This window comes from Carassius carassius, chromosome 47 (assembly GCF_963082965.1).
Source record: "Carassius carassius chromosome 47, fCarCar2.1, whole genome shotgun sequence".
Lineage (NCBI taxonomy): Eukaryota > Metazoa > Chordata > Actinopteri > Cypriniformes > Cyprinidae > Carassius > Carassius carassius.
This window is the reverse complement of record NC_081801.1, coordinates 14,066,372-14,092,236: the sequence shown is the minus strand read 5'-3', so window position 1 is coordinate 14,092,236 and position 25,865 is coordinate 14,066,372. Positions and strand designations below refer to the sequence as shown.

Here is a 25,865-nt window from a genome sequence, read left to right as displayed (position 1 = left end):
GGGTCCTGCACAGACGACCCATTTATGACGGCTCGCACAGCCGCCGTTTTTCGCTAGCGGCAGAGTCCGATGTTCAATCTGTTGGCCTAATTCCTACCGTGGACACGTTTCAGGATTATACACAACGAGACGCAACGGCTCTTATACATACACTTCCCCTGTGCACGAACGCCACAAGCTTTTCGTGCCCGGACATTTTAACATGTATACAGCGTTGCAGGAAGCAGAAATTTTGAGACCGCTAGTATGGTCTCGGGCCGTGTGTGAACGCTTGCCCGACATTTCTCTATGGGTGTTACGCACGATTTGTCACGGATACACCATTCAGTTTCAATAAGGCCCGCCTACTTTCCGCAGAATTCTTTCCACGGCGGCGAAGCCGATGGAAATAGCGGTGCTACGACAGGAGATGTCAACTCTGCTGAGCAAAGGGGCTATAGAGGAAGTACACCCCTCTCAGATGGAGGCGGGGTTTTTTACAGCCGTCATTAAAAAAAAAAAAAAAAAAAACTTGGCGGATTACGACCCATTCTGGATTTACACCTTCTGTATCTTGCACTCAGGCTGAGGAAATTCAAGATTTTGATGATCATCAGGAGACTCAGGAAGTTCCTCAGATTCGCTTTAGAGAGCAAAGCGTATTAGTACTTCTCAAAGTGCATGGATGGATCTCTGGCCCCGTTGCGGCCCCAGGGCGTTCGTGTTTGAACTATTTTAGGCGATTGGCTGGTGTTTAGCGCAATCGCAGACTCAAGCACACTCTCATGGGGATCTTGTGCTGAATCATTTAACTGCCTGGGCTTATGCATGGAATGTTTCACCCCGTTGTCTCCGCATCGGACGATTCCGGTGACACGGCGATGTGTGATGTCGCTAAAACTATGTATGTCAACCGAATTCTCCTGACCGGAGTCCGGCTGGGGATTTGCGCTTCCCGAGAGACTGTCACGACGGATGCGTCTTTGACCGACTGGGGAGCTGTCTGTCAAGGGAGTTGGCACATAAACAGGTTGGAATTACTGGCTGTTTTTCTGGCTTTCCAGTATTTCTTGAATCTGCTGATCGGCCGTCATGTGCTGCTCAGATCAGACAACACAGCGGTTGTGTCATATCGGAATCATCAGAGAGGATTATGCTCTCGCCCCCTGTGCAGGCTGGCGAAACATGTTCTTTGTTTTCAGAACTAAATTCTATCGATCCGAGCTGTTCATGTCCCCGGACGTTGGACTTTGGAGCGAATTTGCTATCCAGGCAGACTCTGGAGCAAGCGGAGTGGGGATTGCACCCCCAAACGGTAGTCTCCTATGGCACATTTTCGGGGAAGCGAAGTGGTTTTGTTTGCGTCAAACACGACTACGCATTACCCGCTTTGGTTCTCCCTATGCCCTCCAGCACCCCTGGACTTGGATGCATTAGCCCACAACTGGCCCAGGACCAGTTTGTATGCGTTTTCCCCCAATCTGTCTGATTTCGGCGGTATTATGCTGAATACGGGTGGACAGGGTGGACAGGGTGGAACAGCTGCTGCTGGTGGCTCCGCGGTGGCACACACACAGCTGTGGTTTGTGGATCTGATCAATCTGTTAGCGGGCTCTCCATGGGAGATTCCCCTCAGACAGGATTTATTATCACAAGCACAGGGACTGATTTGGCACGCGAGGCCAGATCTATGGAATCTGTGGGCGTGGCCTCTGAGCGGAGTGAGTTCATATGTCCCGGTCTTTCTGCTGAAACTACCGAGACTATACTGAATTCTAGAGCAGCTTCTACGAGACGCTTATATGCTTTCAAGTGGAGACTGTTTACGTCCTGGTGTGAAACTCATAATATGGATCCAGTTTACTGCCCAGTGGCGTCAGTACTGGAGTTCCTTCAGGAACGTTTTTCGGATGGAGTGACACCAGCTACCCTAAGGTTTACGTGTCAGCCATTCAGCTTACCACGAATATATAAATGGTGCCTCAGTTGGCCGTCATCCACTGTTTCTCGTTCATACAGGGTGCGCGACGGCTGAGGCCTTTTCCGCCCTGTGCGAGTTCCTTCATGATTTTCCATTGTGTTGCATGGTTTATCAGGGCATCTGTTTGAGCCCTTGGAATTTGTTCCGGATAAATCCTGACTTTATAGCACAGACTCTGTGGAAGTGTTGTTGCGACCAAGGCCTAATTATGTCCCTAGGTCGCATCTATCTCTTTCGCTTTCAGCAGGTGGTCCTGGAGGCTTTTTCCCCTGCTGTGGCGAAGTCTGGAGATCTAAGTCTTGCCCTGTGAGAGCTTAAGACTTATTTGGATCGTACTGCCCCATGGTTGAGTCTGACCAGCTGTTGTCTGTTTGGACAAAGGAATAAAGGCCATGCGGTTACAAACAATGCATGTCCCATTGGCTGGTGGAGACAATATATTTAGCCCATGAGGCGCGCGGGGTCGCTTCGCCCTTAGGAGTAAAAGGTCATTCCACGAGAGCAGTGGCTTCTTCTCAAGCCTTTCTCAGTGGATCTTCTATGGATGATATCTGTGCTGCGGCAGGCTGGTCCTCACCGAGCACTTTTATCAAGACTTACAGTCTGGATGTGAGGATGGCTCTTGGCTCCCGGGTTCTCTCCGTTTGAGCAGATGCTTCCTTGGATCCCAGCTATCAGGTACGTCAGGCGTGATGGTATAGCGTTCCCATAGCGGTGACGTCACCGCAGCATTGAAGTGACCTATGAAAGGGAACATCTCTGTTACGTATGTAACCTTGGTTCCCTGAATAGGGAACGAGATGCTGCGGTTCTGGCCGTGCCGTACCTTGATAGCATTCTTCTTCAGTCATGAAATCTGAGTGAAATGGCGCGCGGCACCAGGTATATATATGCGTACGCATGCATGGCCGGTGCCACGCGCTATTTGGCCAATAGGATTGGCGGGATGGTATAGGGCTTCAGACATTCGTCACACCGAAGGTGTTCCCATAGCGGTGACGTCACCGCAGCATCTCGTTCCCTATTCAGGGAACCAAGGTTACATACGTAACAGAGATGTTATCCGCTTACCCGGGTAAGTCACATAACCTTGTTTTCTGGAACACCCCCCTGATAATGCTGATTTGTTGATTATCATCATTTGAAACATATCAGGAAACTTTTTCAGTATTTTTGATGAAAAGAAGGATCCAAAGATTAGCATTTATGTTAAATAAAAAGCTTTTGTAACATAATAAACTACCATTCAAAAGCTTACAGTCAGTATATTTTTTTTAGAAAATAAATTATAGAAATACTTTTATTTAGCAAGGATTCTTTAAATTGACCAAAAGTGATGATAAAGACGTCATTTTACAAAAGATTTATATTTCAGATAAATGATGTTCTTCTGATCTTTCTGTTAAAAAAAACCTGAAAAAAAATCTACTCAGCTGTTTTCAACATGATCATGTTTTTGTTTTTGTTTTTTGGCGGGGGGGGAGGGGGGGGGGCAGCAAATCAGAATAACATAATTATTTCTGGAGGATTGTGTGTATGGAGTCATTGGAGTAATGATTTTACTGTTTTTCTGTACTTTATGATCAAATAAATGCAGGCCTGGTGAACAGAAGAGGAAGTCGTGGCCTAATGGTTAGGGAGTCGGACTCCCAATCGAAAGGTTGTGAGTTCAAGTCCCGGGCTGGCAGGAATTGTGGGTGGGGGGAGTGCATTTACAGTTCTCTCTCCACCCTCAATACCACGACTTAGGTGCCCTTGAGCAAGGCATCGAACCCCCAACTGCTCCCTGGGCGCCGCAGCATAAATGGCTGCCCACTGCTCCGGGTGTGTGCTCACAGTGTGTGTGTGTGTTCACTGCTCTGTGTGTGTGCATTTCGGATGGGTTAAATGCAGAGCACAAATTCTGAGTATGGGTCACTTTCTTTCTTTAAAAAAAAAAAAATTAACAAGCTTCTGTTCTAAAACTTTTGACTTTAGGCAACTTAAAATTTTCTCTAATTTCTAGCTTTTAATTGGCTTAGAATTCTATAACTTTTCTGTGAAAACAACTGTTTTCATACAATGGTAGCTGGACGCTTTTTTCCATATTAGGAGTTTCCTGATATGACTTTCTGCGCGAGAGCGCCTCCGGCTTCGAGTGTGAATGAAACACACACAAACACACACTGCAGGAGTGTTTAGTGCTCCGTGATGTTCATTTCGCTGTATTCTGGGTCCGATGCACAGACTATCCTGTTTCTTTGAGTTTAAATGTATATTTATTCACACCAGCTCTTAAAAACCTCAATGTGAACACATTTGACCGAAAAAGTGCGCGGGACGGATTTCTATGGGAGGCCGTTTGAGGTGAAACCCATTGAAAACTTGTGATACACACTGAAACACTTGCGATACACACTGAAACACTTGTGTGTACAAGTGAATCATTTGCGATACACACTGAAACACTTGCGATACACACTGAAACACTTGCGTGTACAAGTGAATCACTTGGGATACACACTGAAACACTTGCGATACACACTGAAACACTTGCGTGTACAAGTGAATCACTTGGGATACACACTGAAACACTTGCGATACACACTGAAACACTTGTGCGTACAAGTGAATTACTTGGGCATACATGTGAAACACTATATATCTTTGCAAATATAAGAAAGACATGCAGTTACATAGAAACTCTATACCCTGTAATCGCCCACGTACTGTTGTGCCTGCACAAAGACTGCACTTTCAAACATTCTCGCGTGTGAGAGAGCATAAACATTTTTAGTGTGTCCGGAAGTCGTTTCATTGCAACAGGAAGTTATAGCTCAAATATTCTCCACGTATATGGCTCCTTCCAAACTTGTTTAAAAAATTAGGTATTTGTTGTTATTCTTTACACTAGGCTTTTTCGTATGTGATCACTCGTGTGTTATTGCCAAATCTGAATTTTATTTTATTTTTTTACATTTTCTTTCCTGTGTCCTTCGGTTCATATAGTCCAAATATATGAGGAGAATATTTGAGCTATAACTAGTGGGTTAGTGGGTTTAATTGTATTAATGAAAAAAAAAAAATTATATAGATATATATTTTTTTTTATTATTATTACTTTTTTCCTCACGTTTTGAAAGGGTAAACTCTGGTTCACACTCCAATACAGTAGGTGGCGATAATGCACCTAACTTTGGTGCTACCCGCCATAAAACCGAAGAAGAAGAAGTAGTATAACTTCCGGTTGCAATGAAACGACTTCCGGACACACTGAAAATGTTAATGCTCTCTCACACACGAGAATGTTTCAAAGTTTTTATATATTTGCACATATATATAGTGTTTCACTTATACGCACAAGTGTTTCAGTGTGTATCGCAAGTGTTTCAGTGTGTATTGCAAGTGTTTCAGTGTGTATCGCAAGTGTTTAAGTGCGTATCGCAAGTGTTTCAGTGTGTATAGCAAGTTTTCAAAGGGTTTCGCCTCAAACGGCCTCCCATAGATTTCCGTCCCTGATAGCACACTTACATCTCGGAGACGTCTATTTTACTTGTGCATTTACATCTGCAAGACGTATTTTTTAGAGTGTTTGCTCATCTGCAATACGTCTATAGGACGTTTCCTTTTAGATGTCAAATAGATGTCTGTTAGGTGTCTAGAAGATGTTTATGATTTTAAATGTATGCAAAACTGACATCTGAAAGACATCTGTCAGACGTTTGTAGACAGCAGATGCTTTCCAGATCAACAAATCTTTTAATAGACATCTTGCAGACGTACGTGTGATATTAAAAGTGGGAGGACACACGTTCCCCGCGTAATCTACGCCCCTGAGTATAATCAATTAATATATATTCATACTACAATCATATTCGAATGATTTCTGAAGGATTATGTGACACTGAAGACTGAAGTAATGGCTGCTTACAATTCAGCTTTGCCATCACAGGAATAAATGTAAAAATATATTATTTTACTGTCTGTTTGATCAAATAGTTAGTAGACTTTGTGAGCGTGAGATATTTCCTGATTTCTTTATATAAAAACTTATAGAAATAATAAACAAACACAAATGATAATAAATCTAAATGTTTGTTCATTCACCCTTCATTGCAATGTAATACTGTGATCTTCATGACTGAGCAGATTCTCGATTTTCGAGTAAGTGTGTGAAGGATTGATGATGGGAACCAGGTTCCATTCAGTTTTGGTGCCATCTTCATCAGTCCGCTCTTCTTTGGTTGAAGAAGCAAGATTAGAATTGGTATTTTCAGCAGATGGCGCTGTCGAGCTCTGATAATGAGCAGTGAATATGCCATATAGTGGGGGGACAATGCCTGGGGATGACCTGAGGGGGTCACCTAAGTCCTAAATGTGCGAGAAACAGCCCATAGAGAGTGTTCCTTCTTATGTGTGGATATTTACAGCTGCTATGACTGTGTAACCTTGATGCAGCAAAGGGATATAAGGTGGAGGACTGCCCTCTTCCTGGGCCGGTTTCACTCTGCAGGAACTCAGTGTTGCTGTATGACTGTCTGACCTTCTTTGCAAAGAATAAAAGCTTTCTTTTTAATTAAACCTGAGAATGAGTCTGTCTCTTATGCTGATGAGAGTTGATGTAAATTTTGCCACGACACGCGTTTCTGTGAATACGCACAATTTTTTTTATGGGATAGGCATTTCGTCCACACGGAATCCGGCGTTTTGGAAGACGATGTCCCGGAGTGATTTTGTAAGGGCGGAACTAAAAGGACGGAGATTGGTTCCGCCCGGACCATAATTCCTCAAACACCGGTTACTTCCGGGAACTCCGGGAAAGGAAATCAGGGTTTCATTGATTGCAGGTGGATAGATGAACGGGGCGATCGTGGATTGGGCAGTGTGAAGAGAAGGAGGAGTATAAAGAGGGCCTCAGAAACTGCAGAGAGGGGGTTGTTTATTCTAGCTGATACGGCGAGGGAGTTGGAGTGTTTGGGCGAGGGCAGCGGAAAGAAGGCGGAGGAATATTGTTGGCTGGGCGAAGACGGAGACAAGGGTTTGGCAGAAACAGAAACCGGGCTGAGTATATTGGGATGTCTATCTAACTGTGAAATGCTCTATGGACATGTGTAACGAATTCTGAGTGGTTGAGAACAGGAAGACTCACCGGAAGTATCGCCGAAGGAGGCCCTTTTTTTGACAGGTCACGTGGCAGCAGGAGAAGTATCCAGGAGCTGGAAAGAAGAGGGAAAAGAGACTCTAAACCATCGTACAGCAGCATAATTATCTGGAGTGAACTATCTGTGAGCCTTTTTGTGAGTTTTTGGCATAGTAAGTGAGCGGCCCCACCGTGGAGGAGGATTGTGGGTGAGCCGGGACCAGTGAGTGAGAGAAGACGTTGGGGTGTCGTGGCAGCGACGTTTAACTCTGAATATTTGTTGCATCAGTGTTCTCATGATTTCCAGGATGAGCCTTTGGTCAGACGGGGGGGGGGGGGGGGGTTTGACCCTAAATTCACCAAGAGTGTGTGGAGTGCATTGGGGGAGCCTTTGTCCTTTGCTGTGAGTGTATACACTTGAAAATGTCAGTATTGTGCTGTGTTTTTGTCGTCAAAAACCACCTTTCCGGCCCAACGAAATCCTGTGGAGGAAGTGAGTACTGAGGCGGGCGAAGAAAAACATCTCTAATTATAGGCCGTCGATGACATCCTGACCCCTCTACCCCACGTAACGGTGGCGGGAAACAAATTCAAGTAAGAACAGTGTGGATATAGTGGGAAGTATTAACGGTGAGGAGTTGGCTGCTGGAGGAGGAAATCAGCTGTGCGTGCATTATTACCTGCTGTGGAGTTCTTCAAAGGTTCGCCCCTGTCTAGATCTCTCACCCTGTGGGTTGGAAGGAAGGAGAGGGAAGCGTCCGACCCACCCAGTGCAGCACACCCTGGGTGAAACAACTTACCTGTGTGTGACATCAGCGGAGGCCGTGTTCGGCCCAACGCAGCAGCAGCTTTCGACCCGCATCTCTATCAGCAGTTGGTTTAAACCTCAGAAAAGGAACGCCTGACGTCTATTTGCCCAAACGGTGTGAGTAACATCACTTCCTGTTTCCCTGTATATTCACCGTAAGCTATTGCCCAAAGCTAAAGCCAGCATATTGTGTTGTATATTCGCCTGTATGCCCAGAGTGAAGTCCCAGTTACCTTTGATGTACTTACCTTATGCCCAAAGCTAAAGCCAGCATATTGTGTTGTACATTCGCCTGTATGCCCAGAGTGAAGTCTCAGTTACCTTTGATGTACTTACCTTATGCCCAAAGCTAAAGCCAGCATGTTGTGTTGCACATTCGCCTGTATGCCCAGAGTGAAGTCCCAGTTACCTTTGATGTACTTACCTTATGCCCAAAGCTAAAGCCAGCATATTGTGTTGTATATTCGCCTGTATGCCCAGAGTGAAGTCCCAGCTACCTTTGATGTACTTACCTTATGCCCAAAGCTAAAGCCAGCATATTGTGTTGTACATTCGCCTGTATGCCCAGAGTGAAGTCCCAGCTACCTTTGATGTACTTACCTTATGCCCAAAGCTAAAGCCAGCATATTGTGTTGTACATTCGCCTGTATGCCCAAGTGAAGCCTCAGTTGTCTTTCCTACAGACTTACCTGTGCCCCGAGCGAAGAGCCAGTGGCCCCTCTGTCCACCGCCCGTCACCGTCTCTCGTGTGTCTGGTCATTGGGGTGTTCTTGGGACCTCCTCGAGGTGGAAACTAGGAAGGGGCGTGACTCACGACATCTGTGGACCGCTCCGACCTGTGACAGATTTTGGCATAGTCGGCAGGGTTTCACCTCGGGTTGAGTGACCAAGGTTTCCCAATGGCTGACAACGAGCTACCAGAGGCCTTGCCCCGAGTCATGCCAGTGTTTATGGGGAACTCCTGGATCCAGAAGTACGGTGGAACTGAGTCTGAAGTACGATTAGCCGAATGGAAAGCTCAGATCGAATATTTGGCCGGGATTCAAGGGTTGAGTGCGGCACAGCAGCTGCAATTTGTTCTTAATTCTCTAGAGGGGGAAGCATGGCGGGAAGTCCAGGCCGCCCCAGAAACCGTCCGAGCCACCGCTCAAACCGTCTTCCAGTTCTTGACGGAACAATATGGCGATACCACCCCAGTAGCTGTCCTTAGAGCACAGTTCTTTAACAGAGCTTTTGCACTGCGACTGCGAGAGCAGTTTACGAGGCTACAAGGACGTCAAGATCATTGGCTCGGGAACGGAGAGACCTTGTTGAGAGACCAATTTCTGCTGGGATTGAGAGAAGGCCCAGTACGACAGAGCCTGCGAGTGCAGTTCCGAAGAGATCCTGAGCTTACATTCGAGGACCTGAAGAAGGAGGCGTTGGCTCTGGAGATCGATCAGACTGAAGTAAAAGACCCCCCTGTGTGTGCGGCCGTAAGTGGCACTGCAACGGCTGTTCCAGAAGCAGCAGACTGGAAACAGGCCCTGAAGTTGGAACTCCTCAAAGATGTCCATGAACAAATGGCGGAGTTATCTAAGACCCTTTTGGAGGAACTGCGACTCGGCACTTCGAGGCAAGAGGTAAGGCCTGCCCCCCGAGACCGTGTGTATTCAGATGGTGGCCGAGACCCAGGAAGGCGACCTAGCCGGCCTACCCGCTCTCCATTTGAGTGGGATGAACAGGGGCGACCGATTTGTAACCGTTGCGGAGAACCTGGCAACTACAGTCGACAGTGTGGTCCCCGAAGAGGCTCGGAGGGGGGTTTTTAGGTCGACCGGCCACAGTGGGTCATGTGGTCAGGACCCCCTCGGATGACCCACCCATCTATAGAAGCTGGCTCGAAGGACAAGATGATTGGGCATAGCCCTGTGGTGGAGGTCCAAGTGTGTGGCATCAAGGTACGTTGCCTCGTTGACACTGGATCACAAGTCACCCTATTTTCTGAGAGCCTGTCACAAGAGCTGTTTGGGAAACAGAACGTGCAAGGAACAGAGGCCCCCTGGCTCACCCTGAAGGGAGAAAATGGGTTAGACATCCCCTATATTGGCTACAGACTAGTGGACTTGGAAATTCATGAAATTGTCGTGCCCCAGAAAGGAGTGATCATCGTCCAAGACCACTGCTTGGGAACTCATAGAGCCCTTCTAGGTATGAACGTCCTCTCGGAGTGTTGGGAGGAATTATTTTGGGCTAAGCCGGCTCAGAAAATACCGCCTGCAGAACGACAAGAATGGGAACGTGTTGTGGCTGATTGTCGCCGGGTCCAGATGACCAGGGTCCGGAGGGGCCGGGAAGAGACTGGTCGAGTAGCTTGCCGCTATGCACTGTCCGTACCGGCCCGAAGTGAGGCAATAGTATGGGTAAGGGTCCCCCAACAAGAACACGGGCCAGAAGGCTGGGTACTGGTAGAGCCCCATTTGGATTGTCAGTACGTGGAAGTGGCCCGAGGACTGGCGGTGGTCTGCCAAGGACGAGTTCCGGTAAAGGTACGAAATGAGAAGCCCTGTGCAATACATCTACACAAACACCAACGTTTGGCAAGAGTAACGATGGTGGAGCCCCATCAAGTGCGAGAAGAAAGGGACGTGAGTTTCTGCCAGGTATGCCCTACAGTGGTCAAGTGGGCCTGACTCAAGTAGACTTGCCCGCCAGGACGGCTGGGGAAGAAGTGCCCGGCCATCTATTGGGCGAATCCCTACGAGGAGAGGAATTGGAGCAGACTCAGACACGTAAGCTACAGGAACTTCTAAGGAAGTGGCAGCATGTCTTCTCTGCCCATGATGAAGATTACGGATGTACGAACATAGTGAAACATCAGATCCCCACGGGAGAAGCCGGACCCAGTCGTGAGAGATATCGCCCAATACCACCTACCTTATATACCGAGGTTCGGACTCTGCTGCAAGGTATGCTCGATCAGGGGATCGTTCGAGAAAGCAGCAGCCCGTGGGCGGCTCCTATTGTACTGGTGCAGAAGAAGACAGGGGCCTGGAGGTTCTGTGTCGACTACCGAAAACTGAACCAAGTGACTAAGAAGGATGCCTTTCCATTACCTAGAATTGAAGACTCACTCGCCAGCTTAACAAAATCAGCTTGGTACTCCACGTTGGATTTGGCCAGGGGATATTGGCAGGTGCAGGTGGAAGAGGTAGACCGGGAAAAGACCGCCTTCACGACCCCGTTTGGTCTTTTTGAATGGGACCGGATGCCCTTCGGCCTTTGTAACGCCCCAGCCACATTCCAGCGGCTCATGCAACGGTGTTTGGGAGGTCAGTTGGAGTCCACACTCGTATATCTCGATGATGTGATTGTCTATTCCCCAGATTTTGAATCCCATCTGCAACATCTGGAGAAGGTCTTTCAGGCGATGGAGAGGTATGGGTTGAAGCTCCAACCAGACAAGTGCCACCTGCTGCGGAGAGAGGTCAAGTTTTTGGGCCACTGTGTGAGTGCCGCGGGGGTTTCTGTGGACCCGGAAAAGGTAGCAGCAGTACGAGACTGGAATGCCCCAAAGACCGTGAGGCAAGTGAGATCATTCTTGGGCTTTATAGGGGAGCTTTGAGGAGCTCCCCTACTCCCTGGAGAAAGAGTACTGGTGCGGGACCACAGGCGACAAGGTAAAGGAAAGTTGAGTGACCGGAGGGAGACCACTCCATATGTGATCCAAGGCCAGCAGCGGTCTGGACAACCCGTGTATACGATTCGCCCAGAAGGGAAGGCTGGGCCGGACCGAGTAGTCCACCGCAACATGATCCGCCCCTGTCCAAATTATCCTAGCCCCGTGGAGGACTAAAAGGACGGAGATTGGTTCCGCCCGGATCATAATTCCTCAAACACCGGTTACTTCCGGGAACTCCGGGAAAGGAAATCAGGGTTTCATTGATCTCAGGTGGATAGATGAATGGGGCGATCGTGGATTGGGCAGTGTGAAGAGAAGGAGGAGTAAAAAGAGGGCCTCAGAAACTGCAGAGAGGGGGTTGTTTATTCTAGCCGATACGGCGAGGGAGTTGGAGTGTTTGGGCGAGGGCAGCGGAAAGAAGGCGGAGGAATATTGTTGGCTGGGCGAAGACGGAGACAAGGGTTTGGCAGAAACAGAAACCGGGCTGAGTATATTGGGATGTCTATCTAACTGTGAAATGCTCTATGGACATGTGTAACGAATTCTGAGTGGTTGAGAACAGGAAGACTCACCGGATGTATCGCCGAAGGAGGCCCTTTTTTTGACAGGTCACGTGGCAGCAGGAGAAGTATCCAGGAGCTGGAAAGAAGAGGGTAAAGAGACTCTAAACCATCGTACAGCAGCATAATTATCTGGAGTGAACTATCTGTGAGCCTTTTTGTGAGTTTTTGGCATAGTAAGTGAGCGGCCCCACCGTGGAGGAGGATTTCGGGTGAGCCGGGACCAGTGAGTGAGAGAAGATGTTGGGGTGTCGTGGCGGCGACGTTTAACTCTGAATATTCGTTGCATCAGTGTTCTCACGATTTCCAGGACGAGCCTTTGGTCAGATGGGGGGGTTTGACCCTAAATTCACCAAGAGTGTGTGGAGTGCAGTGGGGGAGCCCTTGTCCTTTGCTGTGAGTGTATACACTTGAAAATTTCAGTATTGTGCTGTGTTTGTGTCATCAAAAACCACCTTTCAGGCACGACGAAATCCTGTGGAGGAAGTGATTACTGAGGCGGGCGAAGAAAAACATCTCTAATTATATGCCGTCGATGACATCCTGACCCCTCTACCCCACGTAACGGTGGCGGGAAACAAATTCAACAGTGTGGATATAGTGGGAAGTATTAACGGTGAGGAGTTGGCTGCTGGAGGAGGAAATCAGCTGTGCGTGCATTATTACCTGCTGTGGAGTTCTTCAAAGGTTCGCCCCTGTCTAGATCTCTCACCCTGTGGGTTGGAAGGAAGGAGAGGGAAGCGTCCGACCCACCCAGTGCAGCACACCCTGGGTGAAACAACTTACCTGTGTGTGACATCAGCGGAGGCCTTGTTCGGCCCAACGCAGCAGCAGCTTTCGACCCGCATCTCTATCAGCAGTTGGTTTAAACCTCAGAAAAGGAACGCCTGACGTCTATTTGCCCAAACGGTGTGAGTAACATCACTTCCTGTTTCCCTGTATATTCACCGTAAGCTATTGCCCAAAGCTAAAGCCAGCATATTGTGTTGTATATTCGCCTGTATGCCCAGAGTGAAGTCCCAGTTACCTTTGATGTACTTACCTTATGCCCAAAGCTATAGCCAGCATATTGTATTGTACATTCGCCTGTATGCCCAGAGTGAAGTCTCAGTTACCTTTGATGTACTTACCTTATGCCCAAAGCTAAAGCCAGCATGTTGTGTTGTACATTCGCCTGTATGCCCAGAGTGAAGTCCCAGTTACCTTTGATGTACTTACCTTATGCCCAAAGCTAAAGCCAGCATATTGTGTTGTATATTCGCCTGTATGCCCAGAGTGAAGTCCCAGCTACCTTTGATGTACTTACCTTATGCCCAAAGCTAAAGCCAGCATATTGTGTTGTACATTCGCCTGTATGCCCAGAGTGAAGTCCCAGCTACCTTTGATGTACTTACCTTATGCCCAAAGCTAAAGCCAGCATATTGTGTTGTACATTCGCCTGTATGCCCAAGTGAAGCCTCAGTTGTCTTTCCTACAGACTTACCTGTGCCCCGAGCGAAGAGCCAGTGGCCCCTCTGTCCACCGTCCGTGTCCAGTCCTGTCATACTTACTTGTATGTTCTTGTGCAGATCTAGCGGGTCCCTTTGAAGTGTCTACCTGCACGTCGACCCGTTACGGTTTCAGTCGGGTCCCGATAGCCATTGTGCAGCTCCACCAGCATCTGGACGACCGGGAGTCCAACTCGCTGGGCCGCCTCGGAGTTCGCCATGAGAAGCAGCAGGTATCCATCGTGCATTCAAACTCTAAATACTAAATACTAGGAGTATACTTTCCACTTGTATCTGATACGTCCAGGAAAAGGAGAAGGCCCTGGACAGTCATCCTGCAAGCTAGAACAAAGGGGCACTTGTGAATAAGCTGATTGTCGTCACATAGCCAGAAGGAAAGAGGAGTGAAGGACTTACCTGAGATCTCCCGTGACGGAGTCTAAGAGACTCGAGACTGATACTCCCCCAATTGGAGAGTTGGATTTTAGCCTCCCTCCCCCTCCCTTCCCTATACCTTTTTTTTAGTAATTTAATAAAGTTTGTTTTAATATTTACTTACCGTCTCTCGTGTGTCTGGTCATTGGGGTGTTCTTGGGACCTCCTCGAGGTGGAAACAAGGAAGGGGCGTGACTCACGACATCTGTGGTCCGCTCCGACCTGTGACAACTGAAACCGGCATTTTTTTAAACCGGGTCCCAGAGTGGATACATTTGAGAACACCGCCTTTGTGTTTTCGTTTGGACGGCAAATCCGTACATTTTCTGAAACGACGACATCATCAGCCCACGTCTCGCCCCTAATCAGACACCGCTACGTAACGTAACAGCAACAAAAAACATGAACAAACACTCAACGTTTTCTTTTTATTAACTAACATTAACACAGATTAATAAGTGTATAGGACTTGGGCGTCGTGACGTCATTATTTGGCGTGGCCGGCATGTTGATGGCCTCATTTACTGCTACTCAGACTAATGTGCAGTGTTTAGACATACTGCCTCTCATCCGTGTGTCTTAATTTGATTAATTAAAAATCTATTTCAACCCTGGTAAACCGTTGCTGTATTGTGGGGTGTAATAGCGCAACACAATCGCCATGGGGAAAAAAATGAGAATGGATTAACTTTCCACCGCTTTCCTGTTTGGTGGCGCGACCACGAAGACCATAACATCTGAATATTTACTGTTGCTATCCCTCTGCTGACATCAAAAATTCGTAAAACAAGACTGCTGCATTAACCAACGTTGTGAAGCTAGGTCTGACATGACTTTGCTTACAGATTGGCGTGAAATCGTGCTCTCACAACAACTACGCTATCTTAAAAAGCCCAACACCACGCTAAGGTTGCTTTCAAGGAAGCAAAACAATGCTTTGAAAACGTCTCCGGTTACTCACATAACCTTAGTTCCCTGAGAGGTGAGAACGAGACATTACGTATGGGGAAATCCATTTCCTCGAAATTCTGAAGTCTGATTGAATAACTCTTTTGCTTGCAAATAGCCAATGGCAACCCCGCCCTCACCTGATTGGCTGACAGCCATCAATATAAGATAAAACCTCAGAATCTTCGACTGAACGAGAGTTATGAGGCTGGAAGGTTTTCCACACGGCAGGTTACGTAATGTCTCGTTCCCTCCTCTCAGGGAACTAAGGTTACGTGAGTAACCGGAGACGTTCCCTTATCGAGTCAGTCTCTCGACATTACGTATGGAGAACAATAAAACCCCCGCCGTGTGGGAAATACTGTCCGGCCCAGCTCGCATCGAGCCACAGAAGAGCATAAGCACTAATTCTTACAGCGCGCTAGCTCTAGGTCGGGTTCCGGACCTGGTTGAAACACCTCTTGGCACAGAGCCAAATTGGCTCCTACACCATCGTAATCCCGTGCACCAAGATAAGCAACACTGGTGTGATATGGGGAAAATGCAGCAATATGTTGGTGCTTGGGAATACACTGCTGGCTTATAATGTGGGCATAATAAAGGGGCCACATTAGATAGTAAATGAATACCTCAACCGCAGCTATTACTAAAATAACTGACGCTATCTATACGACCTGGTCGAAACGATGGCTAGGGCACGTGCCAGGCGAGGCGTGCCCATAGCCTATTCCAATGACTGCTCAACTCCCTCCTCCTGCAATGACAGCACATGTGATGCGAACGAGGGAATGTCCAAATTATAGAATCTCGCAAACGTTTTGCGAGATGACCAGCCAGTATCATACCCTGGAATGTGATATATTGGCGCGGCTGCAGTACGCTTCTCTGAATGTTCACAGACAGCCCCAAACCTGTCAGATGGGCGAGGAGTCTGTAATTGTGTTCCTCGGGAGTGCTTCTCGACCGTGCGATGACTAACCAGTCAATCAGTTCAATATGCGCATTCCACTGAGCTTCAGGGGAGCGAGCGCTGTATTGTTGCACATTGTAAATACACAGGGAGCCAAAGCTAGCCCAAACAGCAACACTTTGAATTGGTACGCCTCACCCTCGAATGCAAAATGCAGGAAGCGCCTGTGATGTGGGGCTATCTGGATGTGGAAGTATGCATCCTTCAGATCCACTGCAATGAAGTAATCATCGGGCTGAATGTGCGCGAGGATCTGTTTCACAGTTATCATCTTGAACGTGCGTTTCGCGAGCGCTTTGTTCAGTAATCTCAGGTCTAAGATGGGGCACATACCTCCGTCCTTTTTCAGAACTAATAAATAACGGCTGTAGAACGCAGAATTTCTCCGTTCCTCGGGCACTATCTCTACTGCTTGTTTGGCCAGGAGAGAGGAGATTTCTGCCCGTAGGGCGCTCTGTTCTGATACTTCTGTCATAATCACACCGCTGAAGCGGGGTGGTCTGCGAGCGTTGCCCACGCGCTCAGATGACTCAATACAGGGGGTATTAATGCATGCTGCGGCAGGGGCTGCGCCCCAGCCACCGGGGAAGCATTGACCGCTATATGAATGGCAGGTGACTCGTCCGCCGCTTCTTGCACGGGAACATGCATAGTCTCCTCCTTGGGTTTCCCCGAGCTTGGCCGATTCCCTGTGCGACCTTCTTCGACGCCGCGAGAGCCAGATACGCCGCCGTGCGCAGCTTCCTGAGCGACTCTGGGTGGGCCAGGTGGGCCACGATAGCATCCTCGACGGGAGGCGGTCGCGCGTTTCATAATTTCTCCGCCCCTTCCACAGTCGTCAGCAGCTGGGTCCCCTGTGCATGGGCTCGGGCTGAGTAAGGGGAGAGCCATGACCGAGTGAGTTCCTCGTGGACCTCAGAGAAAAAGGGCGCTGGTCTCTGTGGGGCTTCAGCCTGACGGCCCGCGCAGAGGAAGGAACCATCCATCCATCTCTTAGACGGCAGCTCCTTGGGGGCTGTCCACTCCAATTCCATATCTGCCACCACCTCCGTGAGGATCACCATAAGCTCCGCATCCAGCGAGGCAGGGGTGGCTTCAGACGGGGCCTCGGACCACGCTCCCGGGTCAGAGGCATTAGTAGACATGGCGCCGTCGTCGTCATATCCAAACGAGACCATTTCCGTGTGCTTCTAGTGGAGGGTGGTAACTGGCCTCAGAGTATTAGATGGGATCTGCCACGTGAGGATGGCGTGGGCGTTGGGCCGACACCAGTACATCGACAGAATCCTTCCACGGAGCTCTCTGCAGTCTCTCGGTTCGCGGCTCGACAGCGGCGGACGGGGGGAAAGGCAGGAGATAAAGGGCCACCGTTACGGGTAACAGCCAGCCTTGCACGAAGGATCTTGATGAGAAGCTCCTCAAAGGCACGACATCCCGATCCTTCGAATGCCGCCTCTGCGTGTGCCCAACCCAGGCACAGCACACACTGCTCATTTGCATCCGGGAAATCAATGGGCCCAAAAGTGACATTTTAAGAAAAAAAATCGCTGGAACGCGAGAGGGGATATTTTTCCACAATTTTCCGCTCTGTATGCGTCAATCCACGGCGAAACCAGACTCAAGTGAAGAAAAAGATTCTGAGTTTTTTTGGCGCCCGCCGTCACTTATATTGATGGCTGTCAGCCAATAAGGTGAGGGCGGGGGCGCCATTGGCTATTTGCAAGCAAAAGAGTTATTCAATCAAACTTAATAATTTCGAGGAAATGGATTTCCCCATACGTAATGTCGAGAGACCGACTCGATAAGGAAACCTCTGTTTCGCTGGAAGGGCAAGGGGGTAGCAACAGGACAACAGTACATAGACTGACAGGTCCGATGGAAGGGCTAACGGGATATTTTACAGGAAAATACTAAAATGGGAAGACAGCGGGAGAAGAGCTCAAATATGTGAGAACCCCGGAAAAAAAATGGGAGGGTTGACAGCTACTAACTACACTTTTGAAACACATAGTTAAAAGTACATGTGTGTAGTACAAGGTTTATGAGAATAGTCCATGTCTTCTTCTCCATTCTAAGTGTATCTCTGTGGCAGAATTACAGCGCCACATGCTGGCATGTATACTACGCGGACATTTCTTGAGATGAGGAAAAAAAAGATAGGACTGGGGTAAGCTCTGTCTCTGTGTGGACGGGGCTGAAGAAGTAACGGGTAGGCTACTTAAGGTTATGGATAGAAATGTAGGGGAATAAAGAGTACAATATTTGCCAAATGTACTTGAGTAAAGTCATGAGTACTCCCCAAATATGATACTCGAGTAAAGTACAGATCCCTCAAAATTGTGTTTAAATACTGTACTCAAGTAAATGTACTCCGTTACTGTCCGGCTCTGGTTGTGCCACTCGTCTTAAAACCACAGCACCCATAGAGGCATTTGATCCTGCTCTCCTACCTGCTGGGTGTTCAGCTCATCCTCATCCTCCTCTTCCCCTTCACAGATCCTGCTTTTTATGGCATGACCCCCATCTGCAATCTACTGTTTACACCTCTCTCTGCTTACACATAACACGCTCTTGTTGCCTGGATTGAAATGTACCTCAAAGTCTATAAAAAAAATACTAACTGGGGAAGGAGCATGAAAGAGAGTAAATGAAGCATGTCTTTTTTTGTTTTTTTCCCCTTTTCTCAAACTGGCATGTGGTTCAGTCAAATGTTTAATTTTTTCATTATGCCCATGTTTCTCTTTCATTCAGTTGAAGTTGTCAGCTATCGGGTGCCATTTGTAAAGCTGCTCATGCTGAAAATAACAGCAACATTTTGTCACATTTAACTTCAAACTATGTTTAAAAAACTATGTTTAGAATTTTTGACGGTCACTTTTTAGCACATTTACAACAATATTTGTCAACTTAGAGATATTTTAAACACCACTATGGGAACGCTATACCATAACGCCTGACGTACCTGATAGCTGGGATCCAAGCAAAACCGGTCCTGGGCCAGTTGTGGGCTAATGCATCCAAGCCCAGGGGTGCTGGAGGGCATAGGGAGAACCAAAGCGGGCAATGCGTAGTCGTGTTCGACGCAAATAAATCCACTTCGCTTCCCGAAAATCTGCCATAGGAGACTCACCGTTTGGGGGTGCAATCCCCACTCCGCTTGCTCCAGAGTCTGCCTGGATAGCAAATTCGCTCCGAAGTCCAACGTCCGGGGACATGAACAGCTCGGATCGATAGAATTTTGTTCTGAAACCAAAAGAACATGTCTCGCCAGCCTGCACAGGGGGCGAGAGCATAATCCTCTCTGATGATTCAGGTATGACACAACCGCTGTGTTGTCTGATCTGAGCAGTATATGACGGCCGATCAGCAGATTCGGGAAATACTGGAGAGCCAGAAAAAAACCGCCAGTAATTCCAACCTGTTTATGTGTCAACTCCCTTGACAAACAGCTCCCCAGTCGGTCAAAGACGCAACCGTCGTGACAGTCTCACGGGAAGCGCAAATCCCCAGCTGAACTCCGGTCAGGAGAATTGGGTTGACATACATAGTTTTAGCGACATCACACACCGCCGTGTCACCGGAATCGTCCGATGCGGAAGACAACGGGGTGAAACATTCCATCTTTTCGTCCACCACTGAAAAGGGCGCATGTGAAGTAATCCCAGATGGGTTACAGGGTATGCCGTTGCCATAAGACCTAAATCTGAGGCACCATCTCACTGTCACTGCGCAACCCGCTCTGAAGCGCCGCATGCATGATGCAATCGACTGAGCGCGCGGGAGAGAAAGCTTCGCTGTCATAGCGCGAGAGTCCAACTCTAATCCCAGAAGGTTATCCGTTGAGAGGGGATTAAAACACTTCTCTTGGATTTCATGCGTAAGTTCAGGCTGTTAAATGATTCAGCACAAGATCCCCATGAGAGTGTGCTTGAGTCTGCGATTGCGCTAACACCAGCCAATCGCCTAAAATAGTTCAAACACGAACGCCCTGGAGCCGCAACGGGGCCAGAGCTCCATCCATGCACTTTGAGAAGTACTGATACGCTTTGCCCTCTAAAGCTGAGTCTCCTGATGATCATCAAAATCTTGAATTTTCTCGGCCTGAGTGCAAGATTCAGATGGTGTAAATCCAGAATGGGTCGTAATTCACCAGGGTTTTTTTTTTTTTTTTTTTTTTTTTTGTACCACAAAATAACGGCTGTAAAAACCCCGCCTCCATCTGAGAGGGGTGTACTTCCTCTATAGCCCGTTTGCTCAGCAGAGTTGATATCTCCTGTCGAATCACCGCTATTTCCATCGGTTTCGCCACCGTGGAAAGAATTCTGCGGAAAGGAGGCGGGCCTTATTGAAACTGAATGGTGTATCCGTGACAAATCGTGCGTAACACCCATAGAGAAATATCGGGCAAGCATTCACACACGGCCCGAGACCATACTAGCGGTCTCAAAATTCCAGCTTCCTGCAACGCTGTCATACATGTTAAAATGTCCGGGCACGAAAAGCTCGTGGCGTTCGTGCACAGGGGAAGTGTATGCATAAGAGCCGTTGCGTCTCGTTGTGTATAATCCTGAAACGTGTCCACGGCAGGAATTAGGCCAACAGAATGAACATCGGGCTCTGCCGCTAGCGAAAAGCGGCGGCTGTGCGAGCCGTCATAAATGGGTCGTCTGTGCAGGACCCTTGAATCGCCCCTCGAATTCTGAAAGCTGGACTGCGCAGAGTGTCTGAGGGAACGTTTGGCGTTACAGCTCAATCCAATGCTGCTCGAAGCACTGTTTGCTGCGAGGCAGACAATGTAGAGTGTGGGGACTGCAGTGAGAGGGTTAGATGTGCATTAGCAATCCAACAGCACTCTCTGGTGGAGGGCACAGTCCCTGGCAAACATAGGTTTATAATCCTGAAGCGTATCCACGGCAGGATTTAAACCAACAAGATAAACATCGGGCCAAGCCGCTAGCGAGAACGCGGCAGCTGTGTGAGCCGTCATACACTGGCCATCTTTGCCAGCCTCCGCGTCGTCCCTCAAACTCTGAAGGCTGGATTGTGCAGAGTGTCTGAGGGGGCGCGCGAATGATAGCTCAGTTCAATGACGCTCGAGGTGCCTTTGCTGCGAGACAGTCAAAGTTAGAGTGTGGGGACTGCAGTGAGAGGGTAGATGTGCATTAGCAGTCCAACAGCACTCTCAGTGAAGGACATAGTCCCTGGCATATTAACATGAAGAAAAGCGTGTGCGTCAAACTCGCTGCTTTTCGTTGTATATAATCCTGAAGCGTATCCACGGCAGGATTTAATCCAACAAGATAAACATCGGGCCAAGCCGCTAGTGAAAACGCGGCGGCTGTGTGAGCCGTAATCCACCATGCGAGTAGCCACATAAATAGCTCACTGAGGAAGGAGAGGCGCGTTTCTCCTGTCCGCTCGGAGGGAGAGAACTGCGTATGCCGGCCAGAGCCTACTCAGAGTTCGAGGCCGCAGCTCGGACAAACATAGTTAGAAGAGCAAAACTGCTGATTAACGCGCTCGAGTGGGGGAGAGCGAGCACATGGAACTCCAGTGCATCACTGTATTCATAGTCAAGCCGCACATATCGCCCCTAACCAACACCTCGTGCGGGGCCTCGGCGACCGCAGAAGCGAAACGGTGGGGGTTAGACGCGAGGCGACTTAAGAAATACACTCCAGAGCGCGGATACTTTCTTATATATATATATATATATTTTTTACTGTAGCCATAGGCTATCAAGGAGAGAACCTATAGAGAGGCTGCAACGAACCTCTCATAAGTGCCTCCTCGTGATAACCCATCATACGGCTCCTAGCTTTCGTTGACTCATCGCGTCCGCGGTCGAGGAGAATACTGCTCGTGACGATCGCTGTTGAACGCGAGATAATAGGGCACAGAAGATTCGCTTCGTTACTGAAGGAATGAAATCTGAGTGAAATGGCGCGCGGCACCAGGTATATATGCCACGCGCTATTTGGCCAATAGGATTAGCGGGATGGTATAGGGCTTCAGACATTCGTCACACCGAAGGTGTTCCCATAGTGTTGACGTCACCGCAGCATTGAAGTGACCTATGAAAGGGAACATCTGATCCACACTCCGGAAAAGAAGAGGGCGGTATTGCGCCAATAAGCTGGATGCCAACCGCCGTTAAACTGGGAAGAAGACGAATATGACGGCTTGCTGTGAGTTACAATGGTGAGAATATATTTTTTTCACAAAATAATTATTTAAATTTAAGAGTACAAGTTATTTTCATACAGTGGTATTGATTTTGGAGTTAATAGTCTATTAAATCTAAGGTGTAAAGTCAGCAACATATAAGCAAAAGGTGTAAAGACGCTATCCTCCGGTTTCACAGGCAAGACTAATTGAGCCATGGCCTGATCCTGGCTTAATCTAAACCCCGTTTGTTACTTACATAATATAGCATATTTGTGATTGTGCTGTAAAAACACATTTATAATAATGAATAACTAACAGGGGAGCTCCATTAAGTACACGACTCAAAAATGGATTTATATAAACCATATATACATCTTGAAGACTATTACTTAATGTCTATCATCTGACAGGATAGTCTTTGATAAGTATTGCAGATGAGCACATTTAACAGACATGAAACAGGCATCTGAGTTCACTCATTGTTGTCAACACTGCTTTATATGAGTGTGAGTCATGTAAACAAACAAATCTACATAAAGTAACTGAACACAGGTTATCTGTTTTATTTGTCCATTTGCAATATTGATAAATTTAGAAACATTTGTGTTGGATAAAAAGCGAGTTACATCATTTACTAACTCAACATGCAGATGCAGTATATCACAGATAGATCACAGAGGAGACTGACTCTTGTCTGGATGTTACAGGAACAGATTATGTTTATCTGCTGTAGAGTGACTGATGAAGGAATGCTGCCATCAAAGGATTTGTGTAAGTACACTACAAAAATAAATGAAACATTTTAATTAGTGTAATTTCAAAGAGTTAAACAGCACTTTTCTTATTGTTGATTTCTGTGCATTTGCTGCAGATCTTTTGTGGTGGAGCAGGACCTGCAAGGAAAGGGGAAAAAAGGAAATACCTGAAACAAAAGAATAAAGTAATGACTTTTTTTATTGTGTGTGTGTGTGTGTGTGTGTGTGTGTGTATTTGTGTAGGTTATGAAAATGTCTGCAGACTGGTGTGTGCACTGAGGATGGAGAAGTCCACTGCAGCATCCGGAAATGGTCCAGAGATATGGATGAGATGCTCCATCACTCCAGCTCTCATCAGGACCAGATGCTGCTGTGGTCTCTTCCTCATCGGTGGCCCCAGAGCAGCGAGAGCATCTAGAGAAAGACCAAAAGACACTGAGGATTTGATTTTGGTAAAGTTTGTTCTGCTGGTTTCTGTTTATACAATGAAGGCTGACTTTCAGAAGCTTCAAAAGCATCATCAAAAAATGTGATGGAGCTTTTATCTGAAGTCATTGACAGTGCTCTTATTACAGGGGCCTACAATCCTCTGATCCACCTGGAGAAAAGAGCCGTGCTCACAGACATACTGCTGGTTTTGAACCAGTTCAGTGGTTTAGCCCACTACAAAAATAATAAATTAATGCATGTACTTGTAAACTATGTTTAAATGTTTTAAAAATATTCAATAAATGACCTACACGCATCAAAAGTATGAGAAGAAATAAGGGCGATGATGTCATTAAAAAAATGTAATGTTATAGTGCTGCAGAGATATCAACCTTAATTAGCAGTAGCATTACTAGCCCCGGCCCGACAGGTGTCGTAATACCAGTTTCGGCCATGGGAGGCGGTATGCGGGCAACATAACCACCAGCCAACCTGCAATACACGAATAACTCGCACGGCTTGTAGGCGTACCTGAACCTGATGTCAATCATGTGGAAAGTACAGCCCACTACTTCATGTGGCTTAAGCCCTTGGCAAGAGACCACCACCCGCTACAGGGAAACAACCGCGCTCGGAATCACAAATCAAATCCGATAAGAAAAGGAGCCGAACCAGAGTAAACATCGGCACTGCTTTCAATCGCTGGAGACAACTGATGGACCTGAAATGAGGTTCGAGACCAAACTTGCAACATTTCTTTTGGATTGGTAAGTTAGATGCTGTTAGTATTTCGCTAGAAGTTTGTTTTATATGTTTGTGTATTTTTTTTCGGGAAGTTATAACATAGAAATGTATCGAAGGCTGTTCTAGAAACGTGCTAATGTTAGCGATGGCTAACCGTAGCTGCGTTTGATAATTAGCTAGCTATAACTTACCCATTTTTTTATATCATAAGTAACCTGCTCTGTCTAGTCTGTTGGTCTCCGTGTCCTCTTTGCTTTGTGGTTTTTCTGTACGTGAAAAAATTGATGTGTGGCGTGAAAGCGTGTGAAAAGAGTCAATTGCGTGTGTCTCACGGTGAATGCTTGTGAGAGTTGGCAGCTCTGGTTACGTTGGTTGGCTCTAGCTTGGTCAACATCAGCTGTCTGATGTTGACCAATGATGTTGACAGAATGCTGTCTGTCAAATTAATTTAATTCCAATAATGTGTATTTACAACTCAATGTAATATGAACAAAACGAATATGAACATATTCACTGGTAAAGGTGAAGGGGAGTAGCTTGAAGATCATGTTTCAAAATCACTTGACATCACCCAATGTTCCTCTGGAGGCAAAACGTCCTCTTAAAGCAGCGGTTCTCAATTCCAGTCCTCGCGCCCCACTGCTCTGCATATTTTGCACGTTTCTCTTTGTTAACACACCTGATTCAGATAATCAGCTCGTTAGAAATGAACTCCATGCATGAACTGTTTTTCAAATGTTCATTGCTCCCTACTCTCTGAGCAGGGGAAGTCTGTTGAAGTTTACCTCACATCGAAACATTCATTCACTGATTTGTGCTGTGCAGCGTCTTTAAACATGGACAACTGTGACATCATATACCTCTGTAAATCGATACAATTTAAATTCACATCTTGCACACTTCAATGCACTTTGATTGGAACATATAGCTACGTTCGCTTCGAACTGGAATCATGGCTGAATATCCTGTGATGTCCACTTCGCAGGGCACTTATGTTCGAATAGAACAAATGTCTGAAGCTCTAAGAGAAACGTTCAAAATGTGCAGAGCAGTGGGGGGCGAGGACTGCAATTGAGAACCGCTGTCTTATAGGCTTCAGCTATGCTCTAGGGTTGTTGTGAAGGTAGGGGCGGAGAATAGAGACTATGCCGTTTCTCGTTTGTTACTCTAGAGTAGACCAATTCACTTTATTGAGGCATACTGCCCCCATCTGGTATGGAATGTGGAGTATGACTTGATTTTTTTGCCAGATATGACAGATGGCACCTTTAAAGGTAGTGGTGCTCGTGGAGAGCAGGCACACGATTGTTTGGAGCAGACACAGCAGCAGTCAGATTGTCCTGCACGTGTTCTTCTGCTCTCACTTCAAGGTTGTGTGGTTGAGAGAGCCGACATCATGGTCTTCCTCATCCTGTTGCTCAACAACATCCCCGTCGAGAAGAGTGAGACTGTGAAGCACAGCGCAGCAGCAGAATCAGAACAGCTGTGTTGAGATGATAGTAAGATGTGGGGTTCACCATCTGTAAATACATGATTGTTAGAACAGTAAGTTTGAATGAAGCTTTGTATCATGTGTTGTTGACTTGTACATGTATGCATTTATTGTGATGCTAACATTTATACATTCTTTTAATCATTTAAACATGTTTCTTGTTGTCAGTAAATAAAATATAAATATTTTATCTATTCGTGTATTAATTGCTTGACTGATGCATTCACATCAACTGCATTAGTGTATATTCATGTATAGCTATGTCATGACAGAAAATACATTTTGCTTCTTTTACTAAAATGTAATTTTAAGGAAAAAAAATGTATTTA

General features: G+C 47.1%; 1 long non-coding RNA gene across 1 annotated transcript; it reads left to right on the top strand.

The window, feature by feature from the left end:
* Positions 1-22,096: 22,096 nt before the first annotated feature.
* Positions 22,097-25,433, top strand: LOC132130647 (uncharacterized). The gene is made up of 4 exons (XR_009428750.1): positions 22,097-22,149; positions 22,824-22,887; positions 23,115-23,565; positions 25,304-25,433. It is a non-coding gene; the product is annotated as an uncharacterized LOC132130647 (long non-coding RNA).
* Positions 25,434-25,865: the final 432 nt, after the last annotated feature.